The 10,158-nt window shown below is 34.7% G+C and overlaps 1 long non-coding RNA gene across 2 annotated transcripts in view; it reads left to right on the top strand.

Annotated features, from left to right (window-relative positions):
* Positions 1-7,571: 7,571 nt before the first annotated feature.
* The window catches only part of LOC120477428 (uncharacterized), a 30,025-nt gene continuing 27,438 nt past the window's right edge, over positions 7,572-10,158 (top strand). For both annotated transcript variants that reach the window (XR_016145455.1, XR_005622396.2), the window contains exons 1-2: positions 7,572-7,647; positions 9,076-9,302. This is a non-coding gene — a long non-coding RNA (uncharacterized LOC120477428). The remainder of the gene's footprint in view (positions 7,648-9,075; positions 9,303-10,158) is intronic.

The raw sequence follows: 10,158 nt of genomic DNA, 5'->3' as shown, positions 1-10,158 counted from the left end.
ATTAATTTTCTTTTATCCAAGTAATAGCTTTCTGTGTTTCGATTTAGGTATATTTTAGTTTAGTCAGCTTTTCAAATCTATTTGATAATTTAATTTTTCTTTCTTTTTCTTTTTTTACCTGTACCTTTCTCTTTTTAACCTGCACTTGCAGTGCAAGTCCAGCTTTAGCCACACCTCTGTGTAGCATTTTGTGTCAACAGGTGACAGTTGTGTTTTTGTTAGTGCTAACTAAACAAAAGTTTGTATTTGCTAGGCACACAGGCTCTTACCACAGACTCCTCCAATCAAAAGTTTAGATTTGTGTTTGCTGCCATGGCAACAGTTTGTTCAGACATGACTGTCTACTTTTCCAGTCAGAAACTTATCAAGAGCAATTGTTCATTGAAGGGGCCCATTTACTTCTGCCATAACAAAATCGGGATTGCATATATTCTCGTTGTTCACACATAAATCCTTCAGTTAGTCCGAGGCATTAGTTTGTCCTGTTTTAAATATGAACAAAAACAGTCAAAATCTTTGAATTGTTTTTAATCATTCAATGGCATTTAGCAATTTACAGACATGCTGTTACTAATCAGAATCAAGTATTTGAGAGAGTTTAACCACACATATACTACAGTTTAAAAGTTTCAGCATTAGTTTCTTGAGCATCAAATCAGTATATTAGAATGATTACTGAAGGATATGTAATGATACTGAAAATTCAGCTTTGCAACACTTTGCAACAGTCCTTTTAAATATTTCTTTTTTTGTAAAGTGCACAGTACAAATAAACATTAAAAGCAATAAAGATGCACTAGAGTTAATAGTTGAGGTTGTGAGTGGGATGGAAAGTGTTCTTGAGTCTAGTGTTCACCTGCTTTGACAAAAAGCTGAGCAAAATTGCTTGTGGCCAAAATATTTGCCATATTTAATGATGGGCTGGGTGTTTAAAAATATCAGTAAAGAAGCCTGTTAAGAGATTTTGTATATTATACATCAAAGAAGGCTCATTTTACCGTCATACCATAGACTATACTATAGTAAAATGACTAGAAACCAATACCTAGAGTAAACATGGCAAAATATTACTTGGTGTGTTTCTATCAGGAAGAATCACATGCTGGTCCTGGTTAGTCTGGGATTGTGCAAGTTATTGCACTTCCTAAATTAATATTCCACACACATGCAGGGTTTTGCAATTGTGTGTGAATAAAGTCTACTACCCACATCGTAATGCCTTGTGGGATTGTGTCTGTATGTTTCTCAAATCCAAAAACAATATATTTTGCTCACTCAGCCTACCACCTCAAGTAATCATCCAGTTTCAAAATGAAGTTTCAGAAACAGAAAGTAGAATTCCGTATAGGTGATGTACTGTAATATCATCATCTGTCATAAAATTCCTTTGTTTCCTTGTTTTTCTAGCTAGATGTTTGTCATGGAGATGTTCAGGTCCACAGTCCACAGATTTTTTTCTTTTTTAATTAAAAGAAATCTCTTATGCTCACTCTTATGCTCTCATGCTTCAAGCAGAGTCTTCTCATCTGGGATGTTTGTATATGTCCAGGCAGGTGTAACTGTAGCAAACCTTCACTAGCTCACTTTTGATAAGGTTCACACCGGCTCAGTTCCTTTGTGCTGCTACCATAGAGCCGTCAATAGCAAAAACAACCTCTCCGAATGCATTGGTAGGTTATTTTTCCCACTCTAACTGGATGGCTACACACATCGATTTTTAAACCCCAATTTTTCCAGTTGGCAATTGTTACCTTTACTTTGGAATTGTAGTTTTATGGGAAAATGAAATCTTATGGTGCGTTCTATTATAGCCAACGAACCGACTCGGACCTCGGATATGACGCCACATCCACACTTCAAGCGTTCTATTATGTTTTGCGCGTTCGAGTCGGAGAAAAAAAATGGACACCACCCAGAAAGCTGTTGTAATGGTAGCATTGGCCGAGTACCAGGCACTTACATTAAAAAAAATTATTATTACTACACCTTATCAAAACGGAGCCATTTGAACTTGAAAATGTTCACTTTATTTCATGTTTTTGATTTTAATATTCTGTTAGCAATGCTAGCAACGTTAGTAATTGCACTCACAACGACCGATTCCCATACCTACAGTGGATGCAGTAATACGAGTGATTATAATCGTCATTTAAAATACCAAAGCGGTTCAAAAACAATGGAAACAATTCATACTTACAAGTCACACAGGGCACAGCCATCTTGAATTCCGAATTGCTCGGTGTCCTCTTGGTTGTTCGACGTCTGAGAGGAGAAATCTGAGGAAAGGGGGCGTTTTGCTAGGCAACGTCTGTCTTTCGATTCGGATCTCCGAGACGGATAAATAATAGAACGCACCAATATAGCCACAATTTAAATGCGGGACATTGCTTTTTAATTACTAGATGCGAGACAAACGTTACAATTTCGGGACTGTCCTGCAAAATGCATAGTGGTCACTCTGGGGTGTTATGGTGTTCAAATTTGGCAGCGTTGAGTAATTGTAGCCTGTGATCAGCCAATCAAATCATATGTTGATAATGGAGGTCAGATAAATAGACACAATAGTGGACGTTTTTAAAACATGAATGGACAAAAGACAGAGCGAAGGACAGATAAAAGCATCAGCTCTGCGGTATTTTACACAGTGATAAAGAAAGAGAAAATAGCTTCATTGAAATTCAGTGTAACGTTATGATTGCTTACAGCAGCTGAATAGGTCATGGCAAGGAGATGCAAACATCTTTCTTTCTATTTTCTTCTATATTTGAGGATTTTAATGTTAATATTGTATGGATAGAGACTGGGGACTTTATCTGTAACCTGGCCCAGTATTTATAGTACAACAACTGTAATCCTGAAATGTAGTCATAGCCTATATATGTTGTCTTTTGTCTTTAGTTATATGGGATAAATTCATTTCTGAAATCTTAAAGAAAGAGATATACCATATTCTTTTGGTGACCATCACTCTTCTATTGAGCACCTGCCCTTTATAAAGGCCAATGTGAATTTCATCTAAGACCCTTCTATTGAAAGAAGGACCCTATGAAAGGGGTCTCAGTTGAAGTATAACCCAAACAGAGTAAGGTCAGACTGCAAAACTGCATTTCTGTAAATGTCAAAAGTCCACTATGGCTGACTGGATGGAAATTATCATAGAAGCAGCAACCTCAATATCTCCGGTTAACAGAGACTGGCTGAGGCTTCAGTTAGCCTATAGTACTGTCTCTGAAAACATATTAACAGGCAAACGTATGCAATTTATTTGACTTTTGATGCTCATCATGCTCTTTATACAATACTGATGCTTTCAAGATGAGAGATCAATTTCACTCTCCGTATAAAGGCAGCACAGTTGACACTTGGTATTTGGACGAAAGATGGGTTTGCATTTGTACGGTGGTGAGAGAGCTCAACCAAATTAGAGAGCTTTTCTAGAAAACACATGCAAGAAGAAAAACAACCGCAAATTAAGAAAACATTTTCATCAGTTTTACACATGTGTGCTCCAAATACTCACAACATAACCAAATACAGAAACGGGCTGCAAACGTTCACAACACAACCAAATTCAGAAATGCAATGCAAATGTTCATAACACAAAAAAATACAGAAATGCAATGCAAACGTTCACAACACACACAAAAAAAAAATACAGAAATGCAATGCAAACGTTCACAACACAAAAAATACAGAAATGCAATTCAAACCTTCACAACACAACCAAATTAGAAATGCAATGCAAACCTTCACAAAACAACCAAATACAGAAATGCACTGCAAATATTATCAACACAACCAAATTGAGAAATGCAATGCAAACCTTCACAACACAACCAAATAATAAACGGGCTCCAAACGTTCACAACACAACCAAATACAGAAATGCAATGCAAATGTTCACAACACAACCAAATTAGAAATGCAATGCAAACCTTAACAAAACAACCAAATACAGAAATGCACTGCAAATATTCTCAACACAACCAAATACAAAAATGCAATGCTAACCTTCACAACACAACCAAATACAGAAATGCAATGCAAACCTTCACAACACAACCAAATACAAAAATGCAATGCTAACCTTCACAACACAACCAAATACAGAAATGCAATGCAAACCTTCACAACACAACCAAATTAGAAATGCAATGCAAACCTTCACAAAACAACCAAATACAGAAATGCACTGCAAACCTTAACAACACAACCAAATACAGAAACGCACTGCAAATAGACCACAACGGAAATGTGTCCAGGTAAACCCCAATGGCACTACTTTTTTATTTTATTTTGTAAACTTTTTTGTGTGCAAAACACAGATGACATGCTTATGACATATAACTTTGTATTCGTGTAAAATGGTACTTTTTCAGAATAGAAAGTTCAAAAGAACAGCAATTATTTGAAATATTAAGCATTTGTGTCTTTACTGACATCATGTGTCCTGAGTAAAAGTAGTAATTCTTTCAAAACAAATCTGACCCCAACCTCAAATGTTTAGACAGTAGTTAATATCTTTATTTATATTTAATTACACATTTCTATTTTAGCTAAATATATTTTTAAAAAGATGGCAACAGTTTCATTTTAATAATAATCAAATAAGAGAACAAATGTCAAATCTTTGAATTTATGCATACACTGTAAAAAAAATTGTAAAATTTACAGTAACTTACTGGCAACAATTAGCCAGTAAGTTACTGTGAATACTTTTTACAGTAAGGGTACTGTACTTCCATTCACCGTATTTTATGTATACACTGAAATCAAAAACAATTAAATACTGTTATTTTAGTTGTATTTACAGTAACTTACAGGCTAATTGTTGCCAGTAAGTTACTGTGAATATGTTTTACAGTAAGGGTACTGTACTTGCATTTACAGTATTTTGTGTATTCACTGTAAAATAAAAACAATTAAACAATATGATTTTAGTTGTAGTTTACAGTATTGATTGTTTTACTGTAGAAGAAAAATACTGTGATTTCAATTGCATCTACATACAAAAAGAAAAAACATTAAGCACTGTTTTTTATGTATTGCATTTATAGCAAAGTGTAACAAAGCAATAGCTTTGTTAAGCAAAAGCTTTTCTAATATTTATGTCACAGCATAAAATGATATTGTTGTACAAGGTGTCCAAGTCTTCCTTACGATAACTGAACTTTGATGAATGATAGCTGTTAACGGAGTCCGCTATGAAACAAACAGTAATCCCCCAAAGACTCTCCTAACCCTCCACCCACCCAAATCCCAATACCTCTTTCCCATTCTAATATTTCAAACCTGCAGGGACAAGACCATTCATGCTGCACAACTACTTGTAGATTAATTAGGTAAGAAGTTTGTATCAGTTCACCCAGCAAATCTGTTCATGAGTAAAATACCATCTTAAGTAAACATATCCACTGCATTATAATGGAAACACTGCAATTCATCCATTTTTGGCAGGACTAAACAAACATTAGAGCCATAGTGTACCTGTGATCTCACTCTTTTGAAAACATAGTTATCACTGTGAAGTCTTGTTTGATGAATGAAAAAGGACTCTGAGAAAAGAATAGAATCAAGATAAGTCACACATCAGAAAATACAAAGTGAGTAAAGCAACAAAGAATTTGTTTGAACAAATAGATTAAAGCATGTTCAAAGTACTGGGTAAAAGTAATGTTGAATGTAATGTAATTTGCAGGTGAAACTCAAAAAGTTAGAATATCGTGCAAAAGTTAATTTATTTCAGTAAATTCAACTTGAAAGGTGAAACTAATACTCATTACATGCAAAGTGAGATATTTCAAGCCTTTTATTTTTTTTTATAATGTTGATGATTGTCTTACAGCTTATGAAAACAACAAATTCATAATTAGAATATTGTGAAAAGGTTAAGCCATAATCATCAAAATTATAACAAAGGCTTGAAATATCTCACTTTGCATGTATGAGTCTACATAATATATTAGTTTCACCTTTTAAGTTAAATTACTGAATTAAATGAACTTGCACGATATTCTAATTTTTCGAGTTTCATATGGCCATTTGCATAACTCAACATAAGTGAAAATATACTGTCATATGGGTTATTAGGATATCAACTAGATCATTTTCCATATACAATCACTTTAAAGGGTTAGTTCACCCAAAAATGAAAATTCTGTGATTAATTATTCACCCCCATGTCGTTCCAAACCCATAATACTTTCGTTAATCTTCGGAACACTTTTTAATGAAACCTGAGAGCTTTCTGTCTCTCCGTTGACAGCTACGCAACTACCACAAGGTCAAAAAGACCTTAATTTGTGTTGTGAAGATGAGTGAAAATCATATGTGTTTGGAACGACATGAGGGTGAGTAATGATGAATGACAGAATTTTCATTTTTGGGTGAACTAACCCTTTAAAGTTCTAAGCTGTGCAACTCTATACTCCAGTTTTTCTAAGCAGTGAAGCTCAGGATCCTTAGTTGCTTTGCCTGAAGGGATCAATCAATCAACGGTTATAGACATACTGGGACACGAGAAAAAGGACTATTGGCTGGGTGTGGCCTGGCCGTCTGAGAGATGGACTACATTAGCTAGAATGGCTTTTTGTCCATGATCTGTTACAATTCGTTTTAGTAAGCAGCCTCATTTTTAGCTAAGTTCCTCTGGGCTCTTTTTTTTAAAGTTTCTTCAGCAAATTGAAGTTGTGCTTGTTCTGTGTAAAGTGTAGCCATAGGTGCTTTGCCATATAGAAATTCTCTTTTGAGTTCTACTACCCTCTAAAAAAAACTCATCTTTTTTCAGTGTTGAAGTTTAACCTGAGATACTCACCAGAATGTTTAAGTTTTGATTTATGGATGGATTTTGAGTAAGACAGCTGGAAATTGCAAAGTTTCTAAAGTTACAAATTTGTAATTTATTTTATTTTGGCACATATACTTTGCAAACACTTTTTTAAATAATTAAATTGCTAATTTGGTTCAATTTGATTCATTTAAAATGAGCAGAAAATATGTTTCATATCTCATTACTGTCACGTTTTCAGTGTGTTTAGTTAAAAGGGTGATGAACTGAGAAATCAAATTTTCCTTAAGCTTTTGACATCTAAGAGGTCATCATATTATATGAATATCCTGTAAATTTCTTGTTAGTCCAATAAAAGCTTTTATTGACACCAGGCTCAGCAAACGACTCATTTTTCAAAGTGGGGAACTATGACGTCAAAGAGGATAAAATTTACAGTATAATTCAAAACTGTTACTTCCAAGTCTTCAGTGCGAGACGCCCATAAAAACCGAGCGTTTATGAGCTATGCTCAAAACTAGGGTTGAAAATAGCCTATTACTTATTCATTTTGATGTTTTTGAATGCAAAATCCAAGCGAACGTCATAAGTTGACCTCAGACAACATATAATAAAATTTAAAAACCCAGGTCATGACACCTTTAAGTTTTGTGATCTTTTTTCCCCCTTTATTTGTGATTTTGGTTTAGTCCTGTTTGTGTTTCCCTGTCTGTTAATTAATTCCCTTCACCTGTGTTCTGTTAATTATCCCATTAGTCCCTGTTCATTTAAGCCCTGTGTTTTCCCTCAGTGTTGCTTGGTCGTCGTCAATGCATGGTTGAGTGTGTTTTTGAAGTCGTGGAGAGGTTTCCTTTGTCCCTGTAAGTTGAGTTGTTAAATAAATCAACTATATTGAAGTTATCGTGTCATAGGCTCGTCTTGTGGTAACACTGTAGTACAATAAGTCTTCATTAGTTAATTACTTTAGTTAACATGAACAATACTTATACAGCATTTATTAATTTTAGTTTATGTTAATTTCAGCATTTACTAATACATTAAGTACTGTTCTTATGCGAATACAGTGTACAGAGAATGATGGTATGACATCATGCATGTTGAACAGAATAAAAGCTGACATTTGGCAAAAATGATAGTAGTAGTTATATCATGGCCAGACCTCAAATTACTACTGTGACTGCATTATGGTTTCCATGTTAATCACACAAAATCACTTGCATGGCTGGTTAGAGCAAAGCATTTAGATAATTCTGGATTGGATTCATTTGAAGAATTCTCAGTAAGTCCTCTTCTGATTGGGTCATGAGTTCTGTTCCTTTGTTTTCATGCGCAAGTGTCTTCTGGAGTGCATATAATTCCTTAAAAATATTCCTTCAGCCAAAATTCAGTGAGATTCTAAGAGGATCACTTTTAACCCACAAGCCTCTGGGAAAAATAAACCGTAGCCAGCCTTCAAATCAAAGCACATTTGATAGGGATTAGAAGGATGGCCTCTTACAAGCCTACTGCTACATGCACATTGAGTACTGCCTACTATTTAAAAAAAAAATGTATGTGGAATTCAATGCATTATCCAGTGAGATATATTTCAAACAATATGCTGCATTGTCACAAGACCTAATGATGTTTGTCACAATCTCATTACATCCATGTTATTGTGGTTATTTTCCATTCTTTATAGATTATACTATATTAATAACAAAACTTGACCATGTGCAGTATAGTACACACTTTGATAAATGTAGTACATTTGCATACTATCCACATTATACAAACTTTTTACTGCAGAAACAGTAAGTTGGTGATATGATATAATGAACATACCCAAAGACTGAGAAAACCGCACAAAAAAAGCACACAAAATCTCTCATATAATTAAGTCATCACTCATGCTGAGCCACTTAAACCACAAGAAGTACCAGTGCAATGATCTCTCAAAGTGTTTGTGGAATGATAATAATACTGAGAATCTAATATAAGCTGTTGCTTTTGTGAAGATTTTTCTTATTTTTAATTAGCTGGTGCACCTGTTTGTAATTATTGTGTTTGGCAATCAAAATGACTTCCATTTTACAAATATGATGGATAATGCAAACTTTTATCTGCACTCGCTAATGACTGGCAACAAATTGCATTAGTAAAATGCACTTACCACTGTCCTTTTTAGAGGTCTGTAATCAAATTGGCTTCTCATAGACCTTAAAATCACAGGTCCGCGGGCTCTTTGAAACAGTTGTAGGAAACCTCTAAAGGTGGCTAAATTGAAGTGTTTCTGTCTCTTTACACAGAGCGGATTGGCATGCTGCTTTAGCTATTGTCGCCTCTGCTGGAGAGCTGGATTGGAACAAGAGACACTTTCCTCCCATTTGTCCTGCTGCTGGCAAACCTTACACAGGCCTCTTCTATGCTGCCAATGACCTTGTTGGACGGACTGCAGGTGCTCAGAGGACATGGGGCTGCTGTGCCAAACCAGTTTGTTCGGATGGGGCTGGTGTGAGAAGATGGAACAGATGAGGTGTGTGTATAGTGCTTGTATATGGGTATGTTCTTGTTCACATGTTTGTGCTAAGCAATTGCAAAAGACACAAAAAAAAGAGTATTTTTAATTTGACAGCCCTGTTACACTTCTGATTATATGACTACAGTAGGGGAGACCTGAAAGTGGTGTTGAATTTTAACTAAATGATTTTAACCTATTTGAAATTGGCAGCAGGGGTAAATCCCTACTCTACATTTTATAAATCTGTATAAAGTTTAATTTAATGAATCAATATTATTTAACCCCTTCTCTGTCACCCCCCTTTTTGTGAATGGGGGTTAAAATGCACTATTCGAACTTAAATGGTTGTAATTCAAGAAGGCTTTGGAATATATACCCAAGTTTGGTGGTGTTTTAAAGGAAACACTCAGCAGATTATTGCTAAAACACTTAAAAAGTTTATATTTACATTAAATCAACTATACTGTACTATATCTTTTGTATTTTATATAAAATATATATTTTACTTTTTTTTTACTCTAAACTTACTATAAAATCAAAGCCATAAATCTAGCCAAGTTATGTTCCAAATTTGAAGTTGATATCACAAAAATTGAAGTTCCCATGAGATTTTGTTTAGGCGTAGTACCAAATATAGCCACCGGGTGCCATTGAATTCCATTGAATTTAGTTGTCTTAACAAATTAATACATTTCTGTCCAAATATCAATTCTGTCACAAAGTCTGGAACCTTGAGACACAGACCTTTCTAGACCTTCCTAAAATAAGGACTATACTATAACTAAGTACATAAACTATACATGTTGGAGGGGAGAACAATTGCTGGTGTGATTTGGTAATTTGTATTTTTATTTCCACAGCAGCTACATCA

Source organism: Pimephales promelas, chromosome 10 (assembly GCF_988280905.1).
Source record: "Pimephales promelas chromosome 10, fPimPro1.hap1.1, whole genome shotgun sequence".
Lineage (NCBI taxonomy): Eukaryota > Metazoa > Chordata > Actinopteri > Cypriniformes > Leuciscidae > Pimephales > Pimephales promelas.
This window is presented reverse-complemented; position numbering and strand designations above follow the sequence as displayed.